General features: G+C 43.3%; 1 protein-coding gene across 4 annotated transcripts in view; it reads right to left on the minus strand.

Moving 5' to 3' along the window:
- ADGRF5 (adhesion G protein-coupled receptor F5) overlaps positions 1–25,577 on the minus strand; it is a 110,333-nt gene that overhangs the window by 66,659 nt on the left and 18,097 nt on the right. The window contains exon 1 of one of the 4 annotated variants that reach the window (XM_007972326.3): positions 9,921–10,220. The exons of the other annotated variants lie outside the window; for them this stretch is intronic. The gene's annotated coding sequence lies outside the window, so the exon portion shown is untranslated. Of the gene's footprint in view, positions 1–9,920; positions 10,221–25,577 lie in introns of those variants that run through there. 4 annotated transcript variants of the gene reach the window in all.

Raw genomic sequence — 25,577 nt, forward strand, 5'->3', positions numbered from 1 at the left:
ACTCAATTCATTGTTTAACTATGTGAAAGTGCTACCGAGAAGAATAATCACAATATTAATATTTGTTGAGGACTTACTATGTGTCAGGCACTAAACTCAGCATTGACAATATTAAATCACTTAATCTTTATGATCCTAATGGGGTGGTTCCAGTATGATATCTAATTAAAGGGTACAGATCTAGTATGATATAAAATTAACTGAGCCACTGAGTGGTTAAATAACTTGCCTGAGATCACACAGCTAGTAAGTGACAGAGCCAGGATTTGAACCTAGAAAGTCTAACTCGAGAGCCCATCCCTTTAACCATTGAGCTGAACTGTTTACAAAAGGCTATACCAGAAGGACATGACCTAGTCTTAGGGATTTGTGGAAGATATTCCAGGGGAAGTATTTAATTGAGCTGAAACCTAAAGCCTAAGTTGGAGTTAGCTAAAAACAACAGGGCACTTTAGAACAAGGGGAGGAAGATGGTTCTAGGTGGAAAAAAAAGATCATGTGAAAAGGCCCTGAGGTAAAGAAAGAGCATGACACATCTGAGGAGCTGCAAGCAGTCCAGAGTGGCTGGAACATGAAAAGAGAGCAGGTAAAGGGTACGAGGCAGAGCTGGTGAGGTGAGCAGCGGCCAGGCTGGGGAGGACTTGTCACTGCAACAATAGGATTAGGTAAGATTGATTAGGGAGGCAATAAAGAGTAGAGAAGGAGGCCTAGGTACAAGTCCCACAGAATTCTAACAAAGATCCAGTTAAGAAAGATGACAAAGCCGAGATGATTGGAAATTGGGAAGTCCTAATTAGGGAAAAAGAATCAGGCTGGCAGGACCAGGGGACAGCAAAAATAAAAAGCAGATAAGCTATAAGTCTGCCCTTCTTCATGGTCCATGAACACATAGCTTTCCTGTGCAAAGAACACAATCTTCCTGTGTCCAACTTGTGACCAGACCCTTGGCTGATTAAAACAAATGCAAGTTAGCTCACTGCAACCTTGGCGCTATCAGTACTACACAAAGCCCTGTTCAGCACACAATAGAAGCAACATTCATAAAATCCCCAGCAAGACTGTGTCTCGTTACAGTCAGCTCCTTTTTGCTGGCCTGTCGATGGCATCCTTGTAACATATTTTCATACTTTTTCTAATAAATCTGCCTTTCTTTACCGACAACTGTCTCAGTAAATTCTTCTTAGTGCTCCCATCACCAGCTCTACATAGTCGCTAACCACCAGAGACAGGAATGAAACCAGAGAGGCAGGAACAGGAGGGAAACAAGGCTAGTGGAATCAAGGAAACCAGGGAAAGTCAAGTTTTAAAGAAGAAGGGGCCGGGCATGGTGTCTCACATCTATAATCGCAGCACTTTGGAAGACCAAGAGGGGTGGATCACTAGACGTCTGGAGTATGAGACCAGCCTTGCCTAACACGGTGAAACCCCTTCTCTACTAAAAATACAAAAATCAGCCGGGCATGGTGGTAGACACCTGTAATCTCAGCTACTCAGGAGGCTGAGGCAAGAGAATTGCTTGAACCCAGGAGGCGGAGATTGAAGTGAACTGAGACCACTCTATTGCCCTCTAGCCTGGGCAACAAGAGTGAAACTCCATCTGAAGAAGAAGAAGAAGAAGAGGAGGAGGAGGAGGAGAAGAAGAAGAAGAAGAAGAAGAAGGAGAAGGAGAAGGAGAAGGAGAAGGAGAAGGAGAAGGAGAAGGAGAAGAAGAAGAAGAAGAAGAGTCAACTATGTCCAGTGGTGCCAAGAAGTCCATTAAGGAGGAGACTGATATTGCTCATTGGATTTGGAGACATGGTATGCTCTTAGCAAAGGAAATCCCATTGGGATGGCTGGATGGAAATTGTATTGGGAAGACTTATAGAGTGTTTGCGGGGTGAGGACTTGGAGATGGTGAGTACATGAAACCCACGAAATCTGTCTGTAAACTGAAGTAGAGGGTGAAGGTTCTTCGCACATGTAAGCTGCTTAGCTTTCACATCTACGCAGTAGGTGACGTTATACACATAGCTTTCTCTTTAAGAAAGGAACTAAGTGTTATTAGTACAATATCAAGGGAAATCATACCTCTTACTAAACCTGTAGCTGGCTAACTAGACACACCATCATAACCTTTGAAAAAAGGCAAGGGCATATACCCTAATGTCCCCCAAACCTTGTGTTCTGGGATACAGACTATGATCAGGCAGCCCTTTTGCAAACATATACTTATCAAAATAGAGACTAAATGCACCTGAAAATAGATGAGCACATATAAGCATTCTACTACTAAAGAACAGAGTTACTCTTAATGGTGGATGATAGATGGCAATGCCAACTTTCAGGAGGACTATCATTGCAAATTTTATTGTGATTATTACTCTGCTCATCTCCATGAGATACAGAGTTGCAATAAGGATAGAACGTCATCAGTAACCTACTCCCTGAACTGTAGAAGTACAGATCAAAAACCTTTAAGTGTAACTTTAAGAGCCCGCTTTCATAAATCTGTATTTTCAGTTGTAGAGGTGGTAAGACTTATCTTTGCTGACCTTATTTGATTAGATGATTCATCTCTTGCACAAGCAAAAATATAAGCTAAATATTTATTTAACACAAACATGGGACACAATACCAATTAAAGAACTGCCTTGAAGATATTTTTTTTTCCTATTTAATTTTCCATTGCCTTGAAATCAGGCCCTGTAACAGCATTGTGTCAGGGCAGTTCAGTACTATCAGATTACAGGGGAACATGTGTTTGTACACAATGGGATCAAGTTTTCCAAAACACACTGCCCATGTGGGCGGCGTTGATAACCTTTTATCCGTCTTTTCTTGTTGTTAGGTCACTGTGGGTCTTAGCCTTTAAGCAAAAGATTGCCATCTGTATGAAAACATTGAGTTCCTAACTGCTCTTATCTAGTCTGTCTTGCATTAATTCACCATGTGGAGGGGTTTCCCTGAGCCCTGGCAAAACAATGCCAGGGGTGCATTCCAATTGCAGACACAGGGAAGCCCTGTGGAATGAGTCAGTTTTGTTGTCGCTTTTTTTTTTTTTTTTTTTTTTTTTTTGAGACGGAATCTCACTGCAACACCCAGGCTGGAGTGCAATGGCATGATCTTGGCTCACTGCAACCTCTGCCTCCAGGTTTCAAGCGATTCTCCTGCCTCAGCCTCCCAAGTAGCTACAAGGCTACAGGTACATGCCACCACGCCTGGCTGATTTTTGTATTTTTAGTAGAGATGGGGTTTCACCATATTGGCCCGCCTGGTCTCGAACTCCTGACCTCAAGTGATACACCCCCCCTCGGCCTCCCAAAATGCTGGGGTTAAAGGCGTGAACCACTGCACCCAGCCCAGTTTGTTGTATACTCAAATGTTATGGGAGAAAAATTGGCAAAGCTCATTTTACATTAGGCTGCTCTCAACCTAATGTTCTGTGGTTCTACCATGTATCAAGTAAGATCCAAAATAATACTTGACTATTTTAATAATAATAACAATAATGGACCAATCAGAACAATCTCTGTCCACTGTGCAGGAGCAGGGCCTGGGGGTCTCCTACTGGGCCAGACATTAGCAGTGTCATTGCTGGATCATAGGGAAGTCTGTGGAGGATCCCAGGAAATGGGGTGGATGGCTAAAGCAGAGGTGGGGAGGCAATCCAGGGGCTGGAGGAAGCAGTTATTCGCAATGTGGCTTAAAATATTCCAACATTACAGTAATTGGCAGGGCCACCTTAGGCTTCTGCACTTCCTCCCTTTATGGCCCCCATCCATTCCATCTCTCTGAGAAATGGCTTTGCTGTCCTTAGTCTGTGACTTCTCTTCTAAATCTTCATTTCCTTCTCTAGGGATTTTGTTAGATTTTGACCATATAATGTGTGTACTACTTAGAATGAAAAACAAAACAAAACAAAACAAGTATTACTTTATCCCCCCACCCTCAACCCCAAGAAATACAGTACCCTGAGAAGTCCTTGCTAGTTCAAGATTTCCTTACTCTGGACAGTTTGACTTTAGTCCTCACCTCATTATGAAAAGTATTCTATAGAGGCAAACCCATAACATTTGCCCTAGTCCTCACTCTCCCTGGCCTGCAGTGGGTACCTGCTCCATTTGTGCATGGCCTCCTCCTCTGCAGGGCTCCCTTTCCCTTTCCTGGTTCTCAAGGCTCCCGATCTTATGCTTCTTCTCCTTCTATGCTCCCATCCTCATCATCCTGCAGCTGCCTCACTGTGTGCCCTGCCAGATACCTCTCCTGGGACTACAGCTCTTCTCTCTTGACACCTTCTCATAGTGAGCTCATTCACTTCCATAGTTTTAATTATCAGTTTATGTGAGAACTCCCAGAACTGTATTTCCAGGCTCTGACCTTTATGGCATATTGCCTCTTTTCTTGTCCCCAAAGATATCTCTTTCCTCTGCATTCCTATTTCCCCTCTTTGCTAGATATTAGGCAAGCCTTTTCCACTATACTATTTCCACTTGAGTGTAAATTCAGATCATCGAAAACTGAACTTGTCTCCTCTCCCACTGCTCTGTCTCTCCTAAGTCATCCCTTCCCAGATTTGCCAACTGCTAGCTTCATTCTCCAATTTCCTAGGCTCACGGCTTCACAGGTGCCCTTGGACAAAAGAAGCAGTGCAGGAGTAGAAGCAGCAATTCGACCAGGCACTAAGTCATGTTACCTGCTGCTGATGTGCTCAAAGCCCCTCATTGGTTTGGATATTGTCATCTCACCACACTGGTTTGGACATTGGGCCACCACATTGGTTCGGACATTATCATCTTAAATCTAGATGGTTGTAATAATCTCCTGAATGGGCCCCTCCCTCCTTTCTTCCCTGATCAACAATCCAACACAACAGCAGGGAATTTATTTGCCCAGAACACTATTCTTCCTAAATTGTGGCTGTGTCATATTTAAATACTTTAAATGTTTGCAAATGCCCAGAGAATATTTAAGCTAATTCACCAGGCAAACATGATCACCACGACCTAATGTAAAATGAGCTCTGTCAATTTTTCTCCCATAACACTTGGGTATAGAACAAACTGACCCACTCCCAGCTTTTATTGTACCTTCTTTCATCATAAATATTAACAGAAAATACTGGTGGAATGCATTGCTACCTTAAAGCTTCTTCTCACACTATTCTTGGCAGCTGAATTGCTCTGTTTCTCCTTTCTAAGCTTTACTCATCATTTCAGGTCTTGCTCATTCATTCGGTAACAACAATTGCTATCATTTATCAAGCACTTGCTGTGTGCCAGACACTTGCCATATGGCAAGCATTAGGCTAAGCACTACACATGCACTAGACTCATTTAGTCCTTATAATCCTGTGTTATGAGAAGTATCATCATCTTCATTTTACAGATGAAGAAACTGAGCCGTTGATAAACAAACACTGAGCTTTGGCTAAATAAACATACTTGGCAAGTGGCCAAGTTTGTCTCCAAAGTCTGAACTCTGACCTTGATGGCATATTGTCTCTTATCCTGTCTTCCCCAGAGATGTATCTTTCCACTGCATGCACTGCATTTCTCTCCTCAGCTCCTCATCTGGTCCTGCCATGTAGATCACTTTTCAGCACTGTGTGTTTTCATGCCTAGCACAGTAATTAGGCATATGGACTCTGAAGTCAGACTGCCTGAGGTGGAATCCTAACGTGCCTCTATTTGCTAGCTTTTTGTCTCAGGTAATTTACTTAACTTTTCTGGATTCCCCCATCTGTAAAATGGGGAGTATGATTTCATCTGAGGCATAGGATTATTGGAACAACTAAATGGGTTAACAATCGTCTTTAAAAAACACTGAGTATGGTGCCTGGCACATAGCAAGTACTCGATAAATATTGTTCGTTATTTCTCCTAATGCTATCCCTCCACTAACCCCGACACACAGGCCCCTGTGTGTGATGCTCCCAACCCCATGTCCATGTGTCCATGTGTTCTCATTGTTCAACTCCCACTTATGAGTGAGAACATGCAGTGTTTGTTTTTTTCTTAGAAATGCCTAATGTAAATGACGAATTGATGGGCGCAGCAAACCAACATGGCACATGTATGCCTATGTAACAAATCTGCACGTGGTGCACATGTACCCCAGAACTTAAAGTATAACAATTAAAAAAAAAAAGTCAAAAAAAGTGTTTGTTATTAAAACTCTCAATGCCTGTAACCTGCTTTCCACTAAGAGTCTAAGCCGATTAAGAAGAGAGGTTCTCTGCCTTTGCAATTCCACGGCACTTAGCAAGTCACTCCAGAGTAGGTGATTCCACTAGGCTGTAATTTTAAAGATTTCACATTGGCGATTATCTTTTAGGACATAGTGAAGATTCCAATTATTTTAACCATCATGACCAGAGTCACACCATGTGATCTGAAGTGTTGAGCTGATAAGTAAGTTGTGAATCATGGTGTGCCCTTAGCTAATATGTATATTTAACTCAACCATCCTTATTAGAGTAGTAGAGTTTCTACTCTGTGCAGAAACTCGTAGGTCCTGGGGAAACTGACAGAAATACTGAACAGGCCCTGTAGCCCTCTCTATCAAGGAGGCAAACATTGCACTGACGAGAGATACTAACTTGAACTGTATCAAGAAATGTCAGTGGGGAAAAGGCTGTAGGGGAACATGTTATAATTAAAAAACAGCTGTGACTTATTGTCTATTCATATTTAGTGCAACCCAGAAAGTGGCAGCTCACGCAAAGGATAATTAGTATTTCTTTTTTCCCCCTTTCTCTTGGGATTGGGATACAACATGGCAAAATGACCTTGAATAAAAAGTATGATCCGATAGTCATCTGGCATTAGAAAAGCACATCCTGTTTATCTAGAACATTTAATCTGCCTTTGTAAAATCTGCGAGTCTCAGGGAGCCTACGTATCTACAGTGAAGTCAGCAGGGATGTTCCAATTAAAACTGGAAAGTCAGTGCCATTGTTGGAGGTGTCGGAAATCTCCTCTTCATTCTGACGTGCAGATGTGTCTGCTCCTCCAAAAAACAGCAGCAGCCAGAATTCTAATGATCTGCACTGCTGCTGACACTTTTGGCCCTAATTTCTTGGCTTCATAAACAGCCATTGCTTCTGCTTCTCAGTTTAACCACTGTATCTCACACAGCCAAGACTCAGTGAATCTCAACCCCAGCTGCCTTATAGAATCACTTTGGAGATTAAAAACAACAAACAAACAAAAAAATCTAACCATGCCCTGGCCCCGTCCTCAGAGATTCTGATTCAGTTTCTCTGGCAAAGTGTCTAGACATTGTTTTCCTTTTGTTAAGTTCCTAGGGTGACGCTGATGGACAGCAGGTGATAGAACCTGCTAATATCTGGACAAGGCAATAGTTCAGTCTAACTTTAGATTCCCAGCAAAACATCTACCATGTGGCTACAAAGCTGACAGAATCCAGTCAATCACATTAATTCTCTATTCCACGTGACTTTTATCCTCATAGTACTGACAAAAACAATGGGACTGCAAAGACAGCAATCTGAGTTTCTTCTCATCTCAGTCCTCCAAAAAAAATTCATTGTGCCATGTGAGACAAATAAATTAACCTCTGAACCTCTTGTTTTTGTATTCCATTAGATGAGAAGAAGTTGCCTGCTTTACCTGTGACATGGAGAAAGAAGAGGCATAAAAGTCTTTTGATACCTAAAAAGTTGCATATAAATACAAGAGATTGCATGCATAATATTTAGGAGGAGACAGATTAGCCTCATGAACCCGAGGAGGTGGGACCCCATGGGATATTTTTTAACTGCTCCAAAATGCTCCCAAGTACCCCATAGCACAGTAAGTGAGGTTACTATATCACAGTCAATAAACCCACACTCAGTGAGTGAGGCAGTGTTAGTCTACAGGGCCTCAGTGGAGGTCTCTCATGTGGCTAACACTGTGCACTAGGAAGAAATGATTCATCAGAGTAGCCAGAGATCTGGAGAAGGGACAAAGGCAGGCAAATTTTACAGAATGTCCAAAATAAGCAAGGCCTAATGGCCCTATAGTTTGGGGTGGAGAAATCCTGTAAAGAACAAGAACATATGAAATAGCTACTGAAAGTGTTTGTAGTTATTCTTGGATTTGACATTGCTTATTTATACCTTTTTCCCAAAGACTGTCTCCATAAGCTGTGTCAACTTGTTCATAGTGATGTTTTCCTTATTTGCCTGTCTCTTAACATTGTTGGTGGGGAGGGGAAGGCCACTTTTTTACAGAAGACTAAAAGAGATGGAAAATGAACCCATCTGTTAAATGCATTTATTATCCACTGAGTAAAAGGGCAATCTCTCCGATCTTTACCTTCTCTGGGCCACTAGCTATTATCTATCTAGTTAATTTCCTGTTATTTTATTTTCTCCCCTTTCATTTCTAGAATAAGAAACCTCTGATGGCCTTCAAGGGAAGACCCCAAACCACTAATTGGCAAATCTAGAATTTAATCCTTAGGAGGTTGTTATTAACATTATTAATTGTCAAAGCCAAAACCAACACAAAATAGTAATGATAAACATGAGTAAAACTCTTTTAGACTTTTCTAAGAGCTAAAAGCGCTATTCATGTTTCCCATGCATCATTTTATCCTTTCACTGAGAGGAAGGAGTTTAGGATCATCACATGAACTTGACAATGAGACTTTACTGTACTCCTGTGCCCCGGCTTGTCCTAAGAGCTCAGAAGAACAGAAAATAAAGCCCTTAACTGGTAACAAAGAAAACAATTGATAGAGTAATCTTTGGGGAGGAGAAAAGATTGTATATTGGGGGTGCAATTGAAAACTGTTAAGAGAAGACCTGTTGCGGTGGCTCACGCGTATAATTCCAGCATTTCGGGAGCCGAGGCGGGTGGATAATCTGAGGTCAGGAGTTCGAGATCAACCTGGCTAACATGGTGAAACCTCATCTCTACTAAAAATACAAAAATTAGCGGAGTGTGGTGGCAGGTGCCTGTAATCCCAGTTACTCAGGAGGCTGAGGCAGGATGATCACTTGAACCCAGGAGGCAGAAATTGTAGTGAACCAAGATCATGCCACTGCACTCCAACCTGGGTGACAGAGCGAGACTCCACCTCAAAAAAATAAAAATAAAAATAAAACCTAGTTAGAGTTATTCTTTTACGATAAGAATATAGTCAAGTATTATTTGTGTAATTCAAAAATAACCTTCATTGAAAAACCAACTACATTAGCCCTTTATAAGAGAAAAAATGCTATAGTGAAGAGGCGTGGCTCGGCTTTCTGAAGTATAAGAAAACATGGTTTAAGCAAACTGCACATCATAGAGTTGCTCCTTTCAAAACGAGTCGGCCTGGCCCTGAAGCCCCCGCACTTTTACTGACCTCCTTCCTAACACTGACTGCAAATTCTTTTCCCCTCAGTCCTGGGTGGGAGGCTGCAGCCTACATTTTACATTTCTAAGATCATCCCTTGCCCTTTGGAACGACTCTTCCGGAGCTGAGCGAATACCTGGGGCTCCTCCTGCAACTGGGATGCGGCCTCTTCCTTCTTCAGCCCGACCACAGCAATGGCCGCCTGGCCCTGAAATGCTCTTGGAAAGAGCAGCAGCTCAGTAGCTCATGAATGCACTGGTTTTTATAGTATTTTCTGGTTTAAGGATGAGAGAACTTGTTTGAAAAAAAAAAAAAAAAAAGTCTTATAAAGAAAATCCTAAAGGATCCCAGCTAGTTGCTCGATACTCCATCTCCGTTAACATAGTCTCATTAACTGGACCAACAGTGTGCACAACAGTCTTGACTGGACGTACTTTACCTTCACAACATACATATCATAGCTACGCAAAAGAAAAGCAGGCAAAGAGGATCGTAAGTGGAAGATGTCTTAAGAGAAGTGATTTAGGAGCCCCTGAGCTCTTGCTACAAAGGGAGACAGAGCGACAGACCGTAGTAGGAGAAATGTCTGTTACCTGTCCGGCACTGCGGTCCCCCGGCTGGCTCCTGCTCTGATCAGATGCCTAAAAGCTTCCCAGTTTCCGCTATGGGGCCATTTGTCCTGCGGCCTCCTGGGCAGGGGGCCTCACGCCCAGTGGAGGGAGAACCAAGCAAGACTCATTTCGCGTTTTCAGGCAGGACTGGCAGCTCCGCTCCCACGCTCAGCCTCACTGAGGCCTCCCCCAGCTATGATCCTCCCAGCCTCACAGAGTCATCCCTGAGAGCTGTGCTGCTGTTTTAAAAACAAAAAGTGATTTCCTGGTCCTCTTCCCCGGATGGCGTGTGCGATTTCCCTCACGCCCATGGGAAGTCCTTCAGATCCTTCTTATCTGGAAACTTCTCCACCAAGTGGACAGACTTGTTTAGCCAATGCCCCTAGTTCTCACTTTCCTTTCTCCAAAGAAAAAAATCAGAAAAGCAAAACCAGAGCAAACCAAACATAGGTTAGAGCTAATGAGAGGTACAAGATGCCTGGTTTCAACTTAAAAGATGACCACTAAATTAGATTGTAATTTCAGAGTGAAGGAAAATGAAGACCAGCGATGAATTCTTTGTCTTTAGCAGTGCCAAGAAAGCAGAGAATAAAAGAATCCGCAGAAGAGAAGAGATCTAAAGAAGTTGTTCAGTCCTCCCCCGCGGGAGGGCTGTACCTCAAAAATGCCACATTGGAGGGATGTCCAGTTCTCCTAGGTTTCCAGGGAAACTCCGTGAGTATTTGTGTATCAAACTATAAATTTAGTGGTACTTAAAATACCACTTGGTAACACGGATATTTAAAGATAACAAGATATATGGTAAAGGCCTGGTTGGCAGGCTGCATTCAGGTTGTTGGGTTTAAAGATGAATTATAGTCAGCTCATTTTTGAACTGGAAGTGACCCCACTGATCCTCATTTTACAAGAGAGGAAACTGAGGCCCAAGGAGAAAGCTTCCCGAGGTCAGAACACAGATGGAGAATGCTGTTTGACTCTCTACTCTGTAGCTCTGCCCACAGAAAATTTGATGAATGGCCTGGAATCGGCATTGGAAATAAATGCTTCAGGTGAGTCCCATGCAGGTAGTCCCAAGAGTATCTTCAGAGAATTCTTCATAGTGTCAAAGAAGAGACTCTGGAGTCAGACTGTAGGAATTGACGCTTTAGTCCCACCAATTTTATGTGACCACGTACACATTACTTGACCCTATTGAGATTCAATATTGTTTTGTTTTTAGACAGAGTCTTACTCTGTTGCCCAGGCTAGAGTCCAGTGGTGCGATCTTGGCACACTGCAACCTCTTCCTCCCGGGTTCAGGCGATTCTTACACATTACTTGACCCTATTGAGATTCAATGTTGTTTTGTTTTTAGATGGAGTCTCGCTCTGTCGCCCAGGCTAGAGTCCAGTGGCGTGATCTTGGCTCACTGCAACCTCTTCCTCCCGGGTTCAAGCGATTCTCTTGCCTCAGCCTTCCAAGTAGCTGGGACTATAGGTGCCCACCAGCACATCTGGCTAATTTCTGTATTTTTAATAGAGATGGGGTCTCTCCATGTTGGCCAGGCTGGTCTCAAACTCCTGACCTCAGGTAATCCCCTGACTCAGCCTCCCAAAGTGCTGGGATTACAGGCATGAGCCACTGCTCCTGGCCCTGAGATTCAGTTTTATAATGTGTGAAAGTGGGATGATAATAGTACTGAGTTTACAGACTCTGCTGAAACTGAAGAGGAAGAGTTTAGTAACTGTTCATTGTTCTCTGGAGCCCTGGGCTCCAATGCCTCCAAGTTCATCCTCTCTCCCCTCCAGCTGCCTTCCCTTCTTGCCATGCTATCAGACTGGGGCAAGTCAGCAGCCACCAGCGGGACTTAGGCTTGAGACCAGAGTATTTGGGCAAGAAGAGGATGAACTTCAAAATGTTATTATTCCACTTCTAGATACTGATTCTCAACTGTAGTCTACAGCTTGGATTGGATACACCCTGACTTAAGAAACAGCCTGCTGAGGGACGCAGTTCCTGGGCACATGCTGCCTGTTTTCCTGCTTGTGTTTTGGTTGTTGGGTGCAGCAGGCTCTCTAACATGGAATGGGCGTTGTCAAAGTGACTGTCCCTTTCCTTCTCTGAGGAGCAATTCTTCTCGTCCACAGTTCCCTGCTTGTTGTTAGGAACACTGTGTGCTCGCTGCGCACACATTACAATGAAAACAAAAGCAAATAAAAAATGGAACCACCATATGGCCTCAGCGGCAACCCAGAATGAACTGTGGGTGGAGAGACCCTGCCCTGTCGTAGCTACGGCTGGAATTGACTGTCACAGAGGCTGTTTTCCCGAACTCTAAAACGTTGGTGTTCGTGGCTGAACCCAAACTTCTTCAACCAAACTGCAAATGTAGTCAGAATAATTCACCAGTCAGGTTATCTATGTTTCTTAATATGAAATATCTCTCATGACTGTAAGGTACAGTCTCATTAGAGACAAAGCTCCTACTTTCTCATGAAGAAATTTCAGCACCAAATAAATACGTATTTTCCAGCATGTTCCCAGCTTTTTCACTTCTGCCCTTCTTTCACTCTGCCCTTCTCCTTTCTTCACACAGGTAACATTTAGTCTCCTTTTAAGTTCCAAGTGTTATTTCTTCCAAGGACCCTCCTATTTCTCCCAGCCTGAGCCAAGTATTTCTTTTCCCGGATCCCACACTGCCAGATGCATGTCTTTTTGAAGTTACCACACTGCATTCAAACAAAATCCATTTGTTTGAATGCAGCACCTTGAAGGCAGACACTGGCCTCATTTATGTTATGCCCAGCTCCTATTATAGTGCTGGTATATAGTGGGTTATCAGTAAAAGCAAGTGAAATTAAACTCTCCATTTCATTTTCCATTGCTGGTCCCTCCTCTTAACATAAGAGTGTCTCATAGCTCAGTCTTTGAAACCCTTCTCTGTTGATATTTATTTCCCAGGTGATCTCTACTAGTTTTGGCTTAAATCTTTTTGCTGATGAATTCCAAATGTCTATCTCTATCACAGACCTCTCACCTGAATTCCTGACTCATGTATTCAACTGCCTACTTGATATCTCCATTCAGTTGTTCAGTAGGCCCTCCAACAGAACATGTCCCAAACTAAACTCCCAATCATCCCTCCCAAACTAGCTATACCATCAGTCTCTCCCATATTAGCAAAGGGCATCTCCATCCTTCCGGTTACCCAGATCAAAACCCTGAGAGTCATCTTTGAGTCCTCCCTTGCACACTTTACATTTAATTTGCCATCAAATCTTGTTAGCTCTATTTTCAAAATATATGCATATAATCTGGCACTTCTTACCCCTTCTGCTGCTGTCATTCTCATCCAAGCCATCACTATCTCTTGACTGGATAATTACCAGTGTCTTCCCTGTTTCTGTGCATCTCCACTTGCCCCTTATAGTCTGTTCTGAAAACTGCAGCTAGAATGGTCTTTATAAAATACAAGTTATATAAAGTCCACCCGTGCTCAACTCATCTCCTACAGTCAGAGCACAAGTCCTTTCAACAGTCAGTGAGACCTACATGATCTGCACCACCTTCTCTGTCCCCACTGTTCATGCTGCTCTAGGCACACTGGCCTTGCAGACCAGGCAGTCTGCATTTCAGGGTCTTCATACTTGCTGTTCTCTCTGCCTTCCAGGGATGTTCTTTGTACAGATTTCCTCAAGACTCACTCTGTCGTCTCGTTCTCACTTTTGCCCCAACATTGCTGTCTTAGTGAGGCCTTCATTGGCAGCCATATCTTACATTTCATCCCTCCACATCCCCCCCCCCACTTGCTTTAGTTTTCCATATCATCTCTGGTACACTATATTACACTTGTAAATTTTGCTGGATGTATCCACCTTGCATCCCTGCACTAGAAGGTAAGCTCCCAAGTCGACTGCAGGGGCTCATGCCTGTAATCCCAGCACTTTGGGAGGCTGAGGCGGGTGGATCACTTGAGGTCGGGTGTTCGAAACCAGCCTGGCCAACATGGTGAAACCCTATCTCTACTAAAAAATACAAAAATTAGCAGGGAGTGTTTGCCGGTGCCTGTAATCTCAGCTACTCAGGAGGCTGAGGCAGAAGAATCGCTTGAATCTGAGAGGCAGAGGTTGCAGTGAGCCAAGATTGCGCCATTGCACTCCAGCCTGAGTGACAAGAGCAAAACTCTGTTGCCTGCTTAACTGATTCATTGCAGAGGAGTATTTGAAAGTGTAATGTACAAGTGAAGTTATTAATGCCACAGCCCTGGCCAGCATAGCTAAAGTACTTATTAGTTCAACTTGCGAAATTCTCCTACCTCCACATCTTGACAGGGTAAGCCCTGCTTTTATAAATTTTCTCTAATTTTTTAATCCATAACCAGATGTTGGCAACCCTTTTGACCGAAGGTCAGCTCTCTTTTGGTATTTCTACATTGAGGCCAAGAAAGTTCTCCTTTGGCACTGACCTGTCCTTATGCAAGGAAGGAACCGGCAAATAACTGGGCAGTTTCATAGTATACAAATGGTCTTATTCTTATCTCGGGTGTGTATATTTTGGCAGAGCCTCCACTAATGGAATTGGTCATATTTGTGCTTAGCTGCAGCCACTCAGATTTTATGTGCACTTACTGCTACTGCACCCATTCCACCAATAGACGGTGTTATTACACCTTCTTTGTGTATGCGTCTCTCAGACATTGATGTTGTTTTGCTATGGAAGATTGCAAAGTTTCCATCTTTTGAGCCAACTGGACACAGTTGACAGTTCCCTTCCAGCACTTCTTATGACTCCAGTGATGGCCCCAGCTTCTGCCAGAAATCCAAGTCACCCTCCAAGTGGGACCCTTTTCTGGACTCTATTCCTAGCACTACCCCCACTGCCATCTCCTGGAAGAGGGAGAGACAGCACCTTGGGTGAGGGGGGACAGTGCAGATTTGAGGTATGGTTCATTGAGGTGTCATCCACACTTCTCTCTTGACCCTTATTGATCTATTCTTGGAGAGTGATGACCACCAATGGCCTCTGAGCCATCAACAGCCTTCACATTCCACTTTCAGTTCTTAGAGATGGCATGCTGTCTATGTAGCAGGAAGTCATTTCTGATCCCCATGGTGTGACACGTGTCATCCACATACCTCAGCTGTGATGCACAGAATTTCAGAGTCATCGACTTGTCATTGACTCTTCCTCCCTCAGTCCCCTCCAACCCAGTCCCATGGAGAAGAGCAGGTATTTGAGGACATGGCATTCCTTCTTGTCTTGGCCTAGGAGGGAATCTATTTAGAAGGGAAGCTACACTTTTCCTCTCAATGTACACATGTCATTTTGTCCATGCACACTGGGCAGTCACTCCTGTTTTAACCTCTGCTTCTTTACCATGCATCCTGGGTGCGGGCGCTCTGCACTGGCGGATACCGTATACTGCAGTAACAGTGAGGTTGATCTGCAAACATCAGGCAGAATCCTGGCTTAGGACTGCAAAGTCCTGTCCTCACAACACCATCTCCCATCCAAATTCCATCATTCTATACTATTTTCAGTGCTTCAGCTTTTCCTTTGACTCCCAAAAAAGTTTCCCTCATTTTTACCTCTGATTGTAGAGATAATTTCCTCAGAATTTATCAAGGCGATTAGTGAACAGTCATAATGCCAAAACCACTAGACAAATATGTACTAAGAGTCATCCACGCCAGGAGAAAATCAGAATCAAATAATGTTAGAGCAAAGGGTGGGCAGGGGGTGCAGCTGGTGATCATTTGTTCCAAATATCTAGTATTAAAGTTGAAAGGCTTAACCAAGGTCACAAGCAGCATTAGTGTCAGAGACAGACTTAGAATTCAGATCTTCTGTCTCTGCATCCCATGCTGTTACCTTATGCTCTGGTGACCCCCAGTCCCCACCAACACATGCATTCCCATCCCCAACTTTCTGGTAGGAGAAATAATAGTTCTAAGTAGAATAAGGACACATGGAGGTAAAGTCCTGTTACACCTCTGTACCGACGAGAACAATAAAAAAATCTGTCAGCATTTATCCCCTCTTTATTTAGTTAACACAAATAACCCTTCTCATGCAAGCCAGCAACAGAATTTCCTTGTTGACATCATTATCACAGAAGTAGACCAGCAACAGTTAAGCAGTCTCTTTTCCATCCACAATCCCCAAGTCCCATCCACTCACCTAGGTCCCAGCTTTCATAGAGTACTCAGAACAACATCATAACAGGTGATAAAGGCCTGAACCCTCCTTCTCAGACAATACCCATAAACAAAGCTTTGTCATCAACAAGTCAACAAGCAAGTTTTATTGCAGAAGTTTCTCCACATTGTACCTCCCTAGGCCAGAATTAAGCTCACATCATGCCAAATAGCTGTATTGCCCTCCTGAGACAGAAGTGTAGTCTATGCTCTGGCTAAAATACTTCAATTTGATTTTTACCTGATTTTAACCAGGGAGATACTGAAAAGTGGGGTGAAAACCACAGGAACATTTGAGGGGACAGAAGAACTGACCCAAGTCAGATGAGGGTTTCAGAACAAAGCATAAACCTAATGCCTGCTGTGAATCCTGGTCTATCAAAATTCTAGATAAAATTGCTTTACCCCAGCTTGTGGAAGTTCAGAGCCCACCTCAGGGCACCTGGGAATTCCTAAGGATGTTTATATTCTCCTGGCCCGGTCAACCTATAGAACTGCCACACTCCTAGTATGTTGTGTCTGTGTGGTTCTAGGTTGGTACAAAAGAAAAACAGCCCCTTTTTTGAATTTCACCACACACCCAGTAAATGTGAACCTAAAGTTTGGGAGTAAAGGAGTGACTAAAGTCATATTTACAACCAGAAAAATAACCAAGTTGTGATTGGAAGGGTGGATGTTATGATTCTATTGGGATATTTTGACCACCTCTTCGCTGAGCGTTCCACAGACTCCCACCTTCTCTAGTGTCAGCTACCCACCATCTCGCTGACCTCTCTTCCCTTCTTCCCTGTATTCTCTACTCTTCTCCCATTGGCTCCTCTATCTATGGGAGTAACAAACATATTCCATCCCTCACTTTATGCATGAGACTTCTACTCTCTTAGAGGTCTGAGTCTCAATTGCTTTCTAGGTGTTTATCACAGTATTTTTCTAAAGATAGTTTCTTCCCAAGGAGGACTATTAAGATACCCCTTTCTCTTACCTCTAAATTGGGACAATTTCACAGGTACAGGTTCGGTAGTTATCCATATACCTAATATCTAAGATGAAGTAGTGATTTCTGAGCAGAGAAAGAGGCAATATTAAACTTGGGTTAAACTTGTAGTCTTTACCTTGTGATGTTTGGCTCATGACTTAGAGTAAGAAATGACACTCTAAATAAATTAGCTCAATGTTTCCAGGGCCTATATTCTTCTTATTGTTTTATTATTATTATTATTTACTTATTTATTTTGAGATGGGGTTTCACTCTTGTTGCCTAGGCTGGACTGCAGTAGCACCATTCTGGGTCAGTGCAACCTCTGCTTCCTGGGTTCAAGCAATTCTCCTGTCTCAGCCTGTGGAGTAGCTGGAATTACAGGCACTCACCACCATGCCCAGCTAATTTTTGTATTTTTAGTAGAGATGAGGTTTCACTATGTTGGCCAGGCTGGTCTCGAACTCCCGGCCTCAGGTGATCCACCCACCTCAGCCTCCCAAAGTACCAGGATTACAGGTGTAAGCCACTGCACCCAGCCTCCAGGGCCTATATTCTTTCATGGAAGAATGTTAAGTGGTTCTCTTTAACATATTAGAATACAGCTTTTAACTGAAAGTGTAGCAAATGGCACCATAGTATGAAAAATAAGATGCCAAGTGACATCAGAAGCATAAACTGTCACTTCTGTAGCAGGATTTGGAAAGCAACAGAAAAACCTGTTTATCTGCACCTCATTCCTTAAAATTACACTTTTAGAGACAAATTGCTTTAACTGGAGAAACTGCCCCTACTCCGACTCAAATATCTTTGAAATGTTGGGATATTGTTCATTTCCATTTCCAGTGAGTTCCATATTAGTGTGAATTAACTTAAACCAGCAGTTACAGATTTAACATGAACGGCAGTAGAGATAACAGGAGGACAATGAGGGTGGAAAGAAGTGGGAAATGGTGTGGGGATGGCGTTTCAGACAGCAGTTATCTATAGGCTGGCATGCAGCTTGCATGTGAAAATCATTCTGCCCATTATCAGTGGAACCGTTATGGCCACATAACCTGGCAATCCTATTATTTATGTTAGTTTTCTCACTCCTTGAAAGGGCCATTTCACACCTTCTCTTCTCTCCTCAGTCTTAGCAGTACCCTGGCCTCACATTTCATTGGAAAAATAGTCAATTAAATGAAATATTTGGCTGGGTGCAGCAGCTCACGCCTGTAATCCCAGCAGTTTGGGAAGCTGAGGCAGGTGGATCCTTGAGCCCAGGAGTTTGAAACCAGCCCGGGCAACACGGTGGGACTCCATCTCTATGAAACAATACAAAAATTAGCCGGCCATAGTGGTGCACACCTGTAGTCCCAGCTACCAGGGAGACTGAGGTGGGAGGATCACTTAAGGCTGGGAAGCCAAGGCTGCAGTGAGTCATGATCACACCACTGCGCTCCAGCATGCGCAACAGAGGGAAACGCTGTTTTAAAAAAATAATAATAAACATTCATCTACCTACATAAAAACTTTCAATCTTCTTGCACCTGCCCTACCCATTCTGACCTTCTTTCCAGTTTGAGAGGATGATAAGGCCTGCCCCTTCTCCATTGGGCCCTGGGTGCTGTCCCCTGTTACTTCCTCAGCATCATCAGCACACAGACATAGAGTATCTCTTTGACATTATGTCTTTCTCTTTCCCCTCATTTACTGCAATATTTTTCTGTTCCCCTTCACAGCTCTTAACTAAAGAGCCAAATACCTAGATTTCATCTCCACCTCTTTAACCTCCCTCTCCAGCCTCAGAGTCAGTCAAATCCATCTTCCCTCCCCACTTCTGCATCACAGCTGCTCTCAGGGAGCTCCCCCAGTCTCCAGGTTGCTATAACCAACGGTTCATTAGCTGTTCTCATCTCTCTTAACTCGGCAGCACCATTTGACATAGTTGGCCACTTCTACCTTCTTATAAACCACAAGACATATTCTGTGTCTTCTGTGACATTCACTCTCCTCCTGCCCTGGCAGTTCCTCCTCTTGGTCTCCTTAAGTAGGTGTGCCTAAGACTTGGCCCTGGGGCCCACTGTCCTCTTTCGCCTGTGCTTTCTTCCCGGGTATCACACTTGAAAGAACCTTCATGATTGAAGGCAAAATAAAAAACATTTTTAGTCACGTGAAGACTGGGAGGGTCTGTATCTCACTGACTCTCACTAAAAGAATGACTAACACCTGTAATCCCAGCTACTCGGGAGGCTGAGGCAGGAGAATTGCTTGAACCTGGGAGGCAGAGGTTGCAGTGAGTTGAGGTCGTGCCATTGCACTCCAGTCTGGGTGACAAAGTAAGACTCCATCTCAAAAAAAAAAAAAAAAAAAAAAACCGATCAATTTTTTTTTTTTTGCCATAAACCTCTTTGTCCATTTGGTGAAGGCTATGTAAGCCTTCTCAGAATAATGTTTGTAAATGCACGAAACAGAATATATAAGATAACAAATGAAAATAATTGTATTGAAATATAGTTAAAACATAATGTGATTTAGCAGGCATATTTTTTACCACGCAAGTTTCTGGATCCCTCTGAATTTTATTCATGTGCAGTACATGAACCTATTTAAGAAAGATCAAATTGAACACTCAAGAATTGATCATTTAAAAATTATTTTTTGACCATGAGTTTTAAAAATTATTAGTTAGAAGTGACTAATGTGGAGGTGAGGTTATAAAAGAAAAGACAAACTAAAATGCTAGGTGACTGCTAAAAGGAACATAGTAGGTGTTCGATTAGTGCTTTTAAAATAAGTAAGTAAATCAAGGACAGATTTTGTTTTACCTCTTATCTCTTTTCACTTGGTAGGATATATACTGTTAGGTGAATCCAGTATACCCCAAAGCAAAGTCACAGCATGGTTGTGGTTGCTACTATATCCACACAAGGGTTTTCTGTGCACATTAATGCCCCCGAAGCCCCTTGTTTGTTAACAGGGGTACAGGATTCCCCCATGCCACAATCTTAGCCACAGTGAAAGTAATTTCTAAGGAAGAGCTAGAAATTCTCAGTACATAACAGATGCTCAATAATTATAACACCTACAATAGAAGGGTGACATCGCTAGGTCAGTATCACCTTCTGGTCAACCAGAGATGAGTCATCCATGTGGTGAAAATTACCACCCTCAAGCATGCATCCCACCTCCCCACAGAGTCACTGCTCCTGGGCTCCTGTTTGATGGCTAATAATCGCGTCCCTATACTAAGACTCTTTGCAATTCCTCTGAGGAATGACGTATTCTTTTTAAAATGCCCTTTCAAGAATACATAATATGTCATGCACAATGACAATGTTTGCTTGAGAAAGAAATCTGAAAAAAAGACTGGGCGACGCCAGTGTCTATGAAAAACAACAATGGCTCTGAAATGCATCGCCAAGAAGGGGCCAAAAATAAGATCACTGAGGAGAAGCACAACGTTGGAGGCAGCAGTGATGGGAATGGAAAACAAAATATATATGAAAATTAATCAAACTTTCTGAAGTTCAACTCCTTGGGGAGAAGGAAGAATGTGCCTCTTAAAAATGTAGAGACGTGGAATGCTGCAAAACCACAGAGCTTGTGAGTGAGCTTAGGGGAACTAAATATTAACTTGACAGTTAGCAAGGTCTTGGTATCCAAGAGAACCACTTTTATGTTACCTGTAGTAAATCATTTTTAAAGAAAATACAAGGATAAATAATTTCCAGATGCTACACATATCGCTCTGTAAAGTAACTCCTGTTCAAAACAACTTGATTGTTTTAATACTGGAGAAAAGCATTAGCTATTCACTTCAAGTTTCTTGCCCCTAATTCCACTGAATTCTCTGTCTCCCCAGGTCCAAGTCATGGATATGTCATTACTTTGGTACCCTCTTTATTCACTGGTCTGTTCCATCTCATACCACAATGGCAAACCCGGAGAGATGGACCGACCTAGTTGGCCTGGTGATCAGGTTGCTACTACTGAAGGTGAGTTGCGCTGCTTTCTAGCCTGAGCTTTCTATTTTGGGAATTTAAAGGGTAAGAGATGGAAGACAAAGGTGTTCACAGTGGCTGCTACTGCAATTCAAAATGGTCTAGCGTTGTACAGATTGTCGTCGGGCCTCATGGAAATTGCTCAGCCCTCCACAGCTCCCATGGCCTATCTCAGCACAATGAGGATGTCCACATTTCCAAATTCAAGACCTTTCATAACAGGCCGGGCGCGGTGGCTCAAGCCTGTAATCCCAGCACTTTGGGAGGCGGAGACGGGTAGATCACGAGGTCAGGAGATCGAGACCATCCTGGCTAACACGGTGAAACCCCGTCTCTACTAAATATTACAAAAAAAACTAGCCGGGCGAGGTGGCGGGTGCCTGTAGTCCCAGCTACTCGGGAGGCTGAGGCAGGAGAATGGCGTGAACCCAGGAGGCGGAGCTTGCAGTGAGCCGAGATCTGGCCACTGCACTCCAGCCTGGGCGACAGAGCAAGACTCCGTCTCAAAGAAAAAAAAAAGACCTTTCATAACTACATCACCTTCTATTTATCAGAGTCTGCCTCTCAGGACCACTAAACTATTTTTGGATCTGAAGCACAGTACACAAAACATAGCTACATATCAACAATTACACAATTATTCCAGACCCAGAGCCCTTGGTTTTGCCTCGTCTGACCTGGAATATTAAGGGAGGGAAAACCACATCTATTTTTAGTTTCTTCCGGAATTCCTCAAATTGTTCGCTTTTCCATTTTGTTGAAAGCCATTAAGATCTAGACTTTGGGTTTTACCCAGCAATATGTGAACACTTTACAGCACATCTTTGTCTGGGACTCTTCATTTGAACCTTCTGGGCTCTCACTAAATATGGGCAATCTTATGAGTGACCTCTTGCCCCTGAGTCACCTGAATCCACTAATATCTCTCTCTCTGTCTCTCAAAAACACACATACACACACATGCATGCACACTCTTATGCCACATACACACTCACACTTCTGTACGTAAAATTAGAGAGCAGCCAGCACACACAATTCTGGACCATGGAGATATCTAGCAGAGTTGACACTTGGACTAGATCTTTTATGAACTTTCCCCTTCTTTATATGAGGACATTATTTTCAGCAATAAGCCTTATTTGCTTGACTAATTCTTTCGATCTAAAGCAATTGACTAAAAAACGAAACATTCTACTTTATGCTACTACTAAAATTCAGTGAAATGTTTAAGTGTGAACTAAAATTCGTACATGCCAAATAATAATAGTATGCCTTGAAGATTGCACTCTGCACTGTTTTAAATTTTAAACAAAAATAAAAACTCTGTAAGGTCCCATAGAATGACAGAATTGAAGCTACTCGTGTTCAGTTTCTTTAAAAACACCATGCTAACATTGTGTGTTTTTAATCTACTGTTCAAACGCAGGGGTGTGTTATTCTGCAGAGGCTGGAGAGACTTCAGGCAAACTCAAACAGTCCCAAACCCTTAGAAACTTACTCTTGGAACAAACATGTATAGCTGAGTTCCTCGTGTCAGGAGCTGCTATATAAACGCGAGTTTTCTGAATTACCTTCTCTGTAGAACACTATTTATTAAAAGGTAAGTAATAAAACTACATTAATTAGCAGCTTATATTACTGAAACTCACCAGTAATGGTAGCAATTGTTAAGAACTTAGACCTTCAATAGATTTTTTAGGAAAAGTACTTCATCACTGACATCGTTTGGGATCACCATCATATGGTGATAGTTCTTTTTTTTTTTTTTTTTTTGAGACGGAGTCCTGCTGTGTCACCCAGGCTGGGGTGCAGTAGTGTGATCTCGGCTCACTGCAACCTCTGCCTCCCAGGTTCAAGCGATTATTCTGCTTCAGCCTCCTGAGTAGCTGGGACTACGGGCATGTGCCACAATGCCCAGCTAATTTTTTGTATCTTTAGTAGAAACAGGGTTTCACTGTGTTAGCCAGGATGGTCTTGATCTCCTGACCTCGTGATCCACCCGCCTCGACCTCCCAAAGTGCTGAGATTACAGGCGTGAGCCACTGAGCCCGACCGATAATCCTTAAAAATGCTTTAGTCAGTTTTATTGTTGATTTCAAATTCTCTACAGACAATGCACCACCTTATTGCCTGCACTTGAGGGAAACCCCCCACCACTCCACCCTGGTGTCACGGATTCCAGAGTGTCTCTTGTGAGCTCTTCATGCAAGCACAGGAGACCTTCATTCAGAGGTGCCTCATTCTCTCTTCATTAGCCTAATTTATTTTATCTGAGAGCAGTACTTTTAGGGGTACAGACCCAAAGAGGGTAGAGGAAGAATTTGCCACTACCAAATAAAAATGGAGAGAGAGCTCATATTAAAGTAAGGCCATGTGAATCTGATTCACTAAGGCATTTCCCAGCTTCTCCAGAGGAAGCTAATCTTGCCTTTCTCCTTTTCCCCAAGTCCCTCACCTGTTCCTGAATTCAACTCCATCTGGAAATATCTCCCTGACCCAGAGGAAGGAAGGGCTGCACGGATGTCTGTCAGTGCGGTTCCAAGCCCCCAGGGCCACCTGTAAAAAACAAGTGTGTTGTGTGGTGCTGACCTGGAGTGAGAAGGAAAACAAGCTTTGACTCCACTTGACCCTGAAGGAAGGAAGCAGGAAGCCTTGTAGGGGGACGGGGTGAAGCCATCCGGAACGAGGTGTCCTATTACTGCCTGACCCTCTCCCTAATCAGGAATGCAGAATGAATGACTCCAGCCCAGAAAGCAGAGCAACTGCAGCAGTTTCCACACCTATCTCAAAATTAGAGAACTTGCCTTGCACAGGAAACAATCCTTATGGCTCCTACTGTTTACACCACCCTAGGTACAGTGTGTCGGGTCCTGCTCAGTCTTCACAACACTGCATTCTGTCCTTATCCCCATTTTACAGATGAGGAAAATCAGTCTCAGAGGGGTTGAGTTGGTCAGGATGGAACCCAGAGCTGCGCCATGCCCAAGGCCTTCCTCCCTGGGATGGGGGCTGGCTGGGGCTTGAACACTCCCGTGCCTCTATCACCTGTAGATTCTAAAGCATTAACCTTCAGACTTTGTGGTTTTGCTGTTGGTCATATGGTGCTGAGGTCCTTGCCATATCTTCTCTATCTTTTCTTCCAGATCTGCGTGCCATACCTGCCTTCCTCAAAATATCCCTTCATGTGAAGGCATTATGAGAAAGGGTAAATCTAACTGTCTGCTATAATAGTGGCAGTAGGTGGGTTTACATCACACACGCTAGGAAACTGCTTTAATCTTTCGACATCTCTCTCTTTCCAAATCATGCACACCTTCATTCCATCATCAAACATTTATTGAAAATCTACATGCCAGACACTGTTCTAGGCCCTGGGGATAAGAAGTAACTAAAACAACTGTCCCCTAGGAGTTTGCACTCTAGTTGGGGGAGGTGCTGGCTAGCCTCTCTTTACCCTCCAGGTCCATCTTCGCCCTTCTCTGTGCCCCAGGAGGCTAACGCCGCACTCTGCTGTGCCTTGTCTTCTGGGAGGGTGATGGAAGGTAGGGAGAGTGGGAGATCCCAGCGGGACGTTGTAGTATGGAAGCACAGGGGAACCTGGCATTTTCTCCCCCCAGCTCCTGGCAGGCAGCAGTTTTGGCAGTGGTTGTGTTCCTCCCCTCTAGCCACAGATCCTGGGGAATTCCCCTCTCCCACAGTCACAGATCTTGGCAGGTTCCTCTGATACCTCCCTTACCTCCCCACCCTTCTTGACCCTTTTTGCTTAATGAGATGCAACCCATGGCTGCTCGATGCTGCCAGTTCTATGTTGACTTAACTGCTCTTACCTCTTCTGTTACCCTTTGAAAATGTCACTTCTTTTCTGCCAGGACCTTGACTGATACAGAAATACAGACAATAAACAAGTGAGTTATATGTCTGATGAGCAAAAATGCTATGAAGAACATGAAGCAAGGTACAGGAAATAAGGACTCAGTGTGTCTGTGTGTGTGTGTGTGTGTGTGTGTGTGTGTGTGTGTGTTGATGGGGTGGCATCAAGCCCATCTTTCTCCCATGTCACTGAAATTGCCCTTATGATGCTTACCTCATGTTTTCCCAGCCCTTCACTGTCTCAGATTTCATGCCATTGGGTTTTCTACTATATCTTTTATTTTCTTATCTTAGTAAGCAGAGCAGTTCAGGTCAACTGTGGCTCCTTCCTTAAAATGTGTACCTCAGTCCTCCCAACCATTTGTCACCATTCTAGTTGCAAGGCAACACAGTGGTCCCCCATTATCTGAGGGGGATACATTCCAAGGCCCCCAGTGGATGCCTGAAATCATCGATAGTACTAAACCCCATATACACCATGTTTTTTATATGCATGCATACCTATGATAAAGTTTAATTTATAAATTAGGCACAGTTAAGAGATTAACAATAACTAACAATAAAATAGAGCAATTATATAATATACCAGCATCACTAATCTTGTGCTTTGGGGCGATTATTAAGTCAGATA

The sequence above is a fragment of the Chlorocebus sabaeus genome, chromosome 17 (assembly GCF_047675955.1).
Source record: "Chlorocebus sabaeus isolate Y175 chromosome 17, mChlSab1.0.hap1, whole genome shotgun sequence".
NCBI lineage: Eukaryota > Metazoa > Chordata > Mammalia > Primates > Cercopithecidae > Chlorocebus > Chlorocebus sabaeus.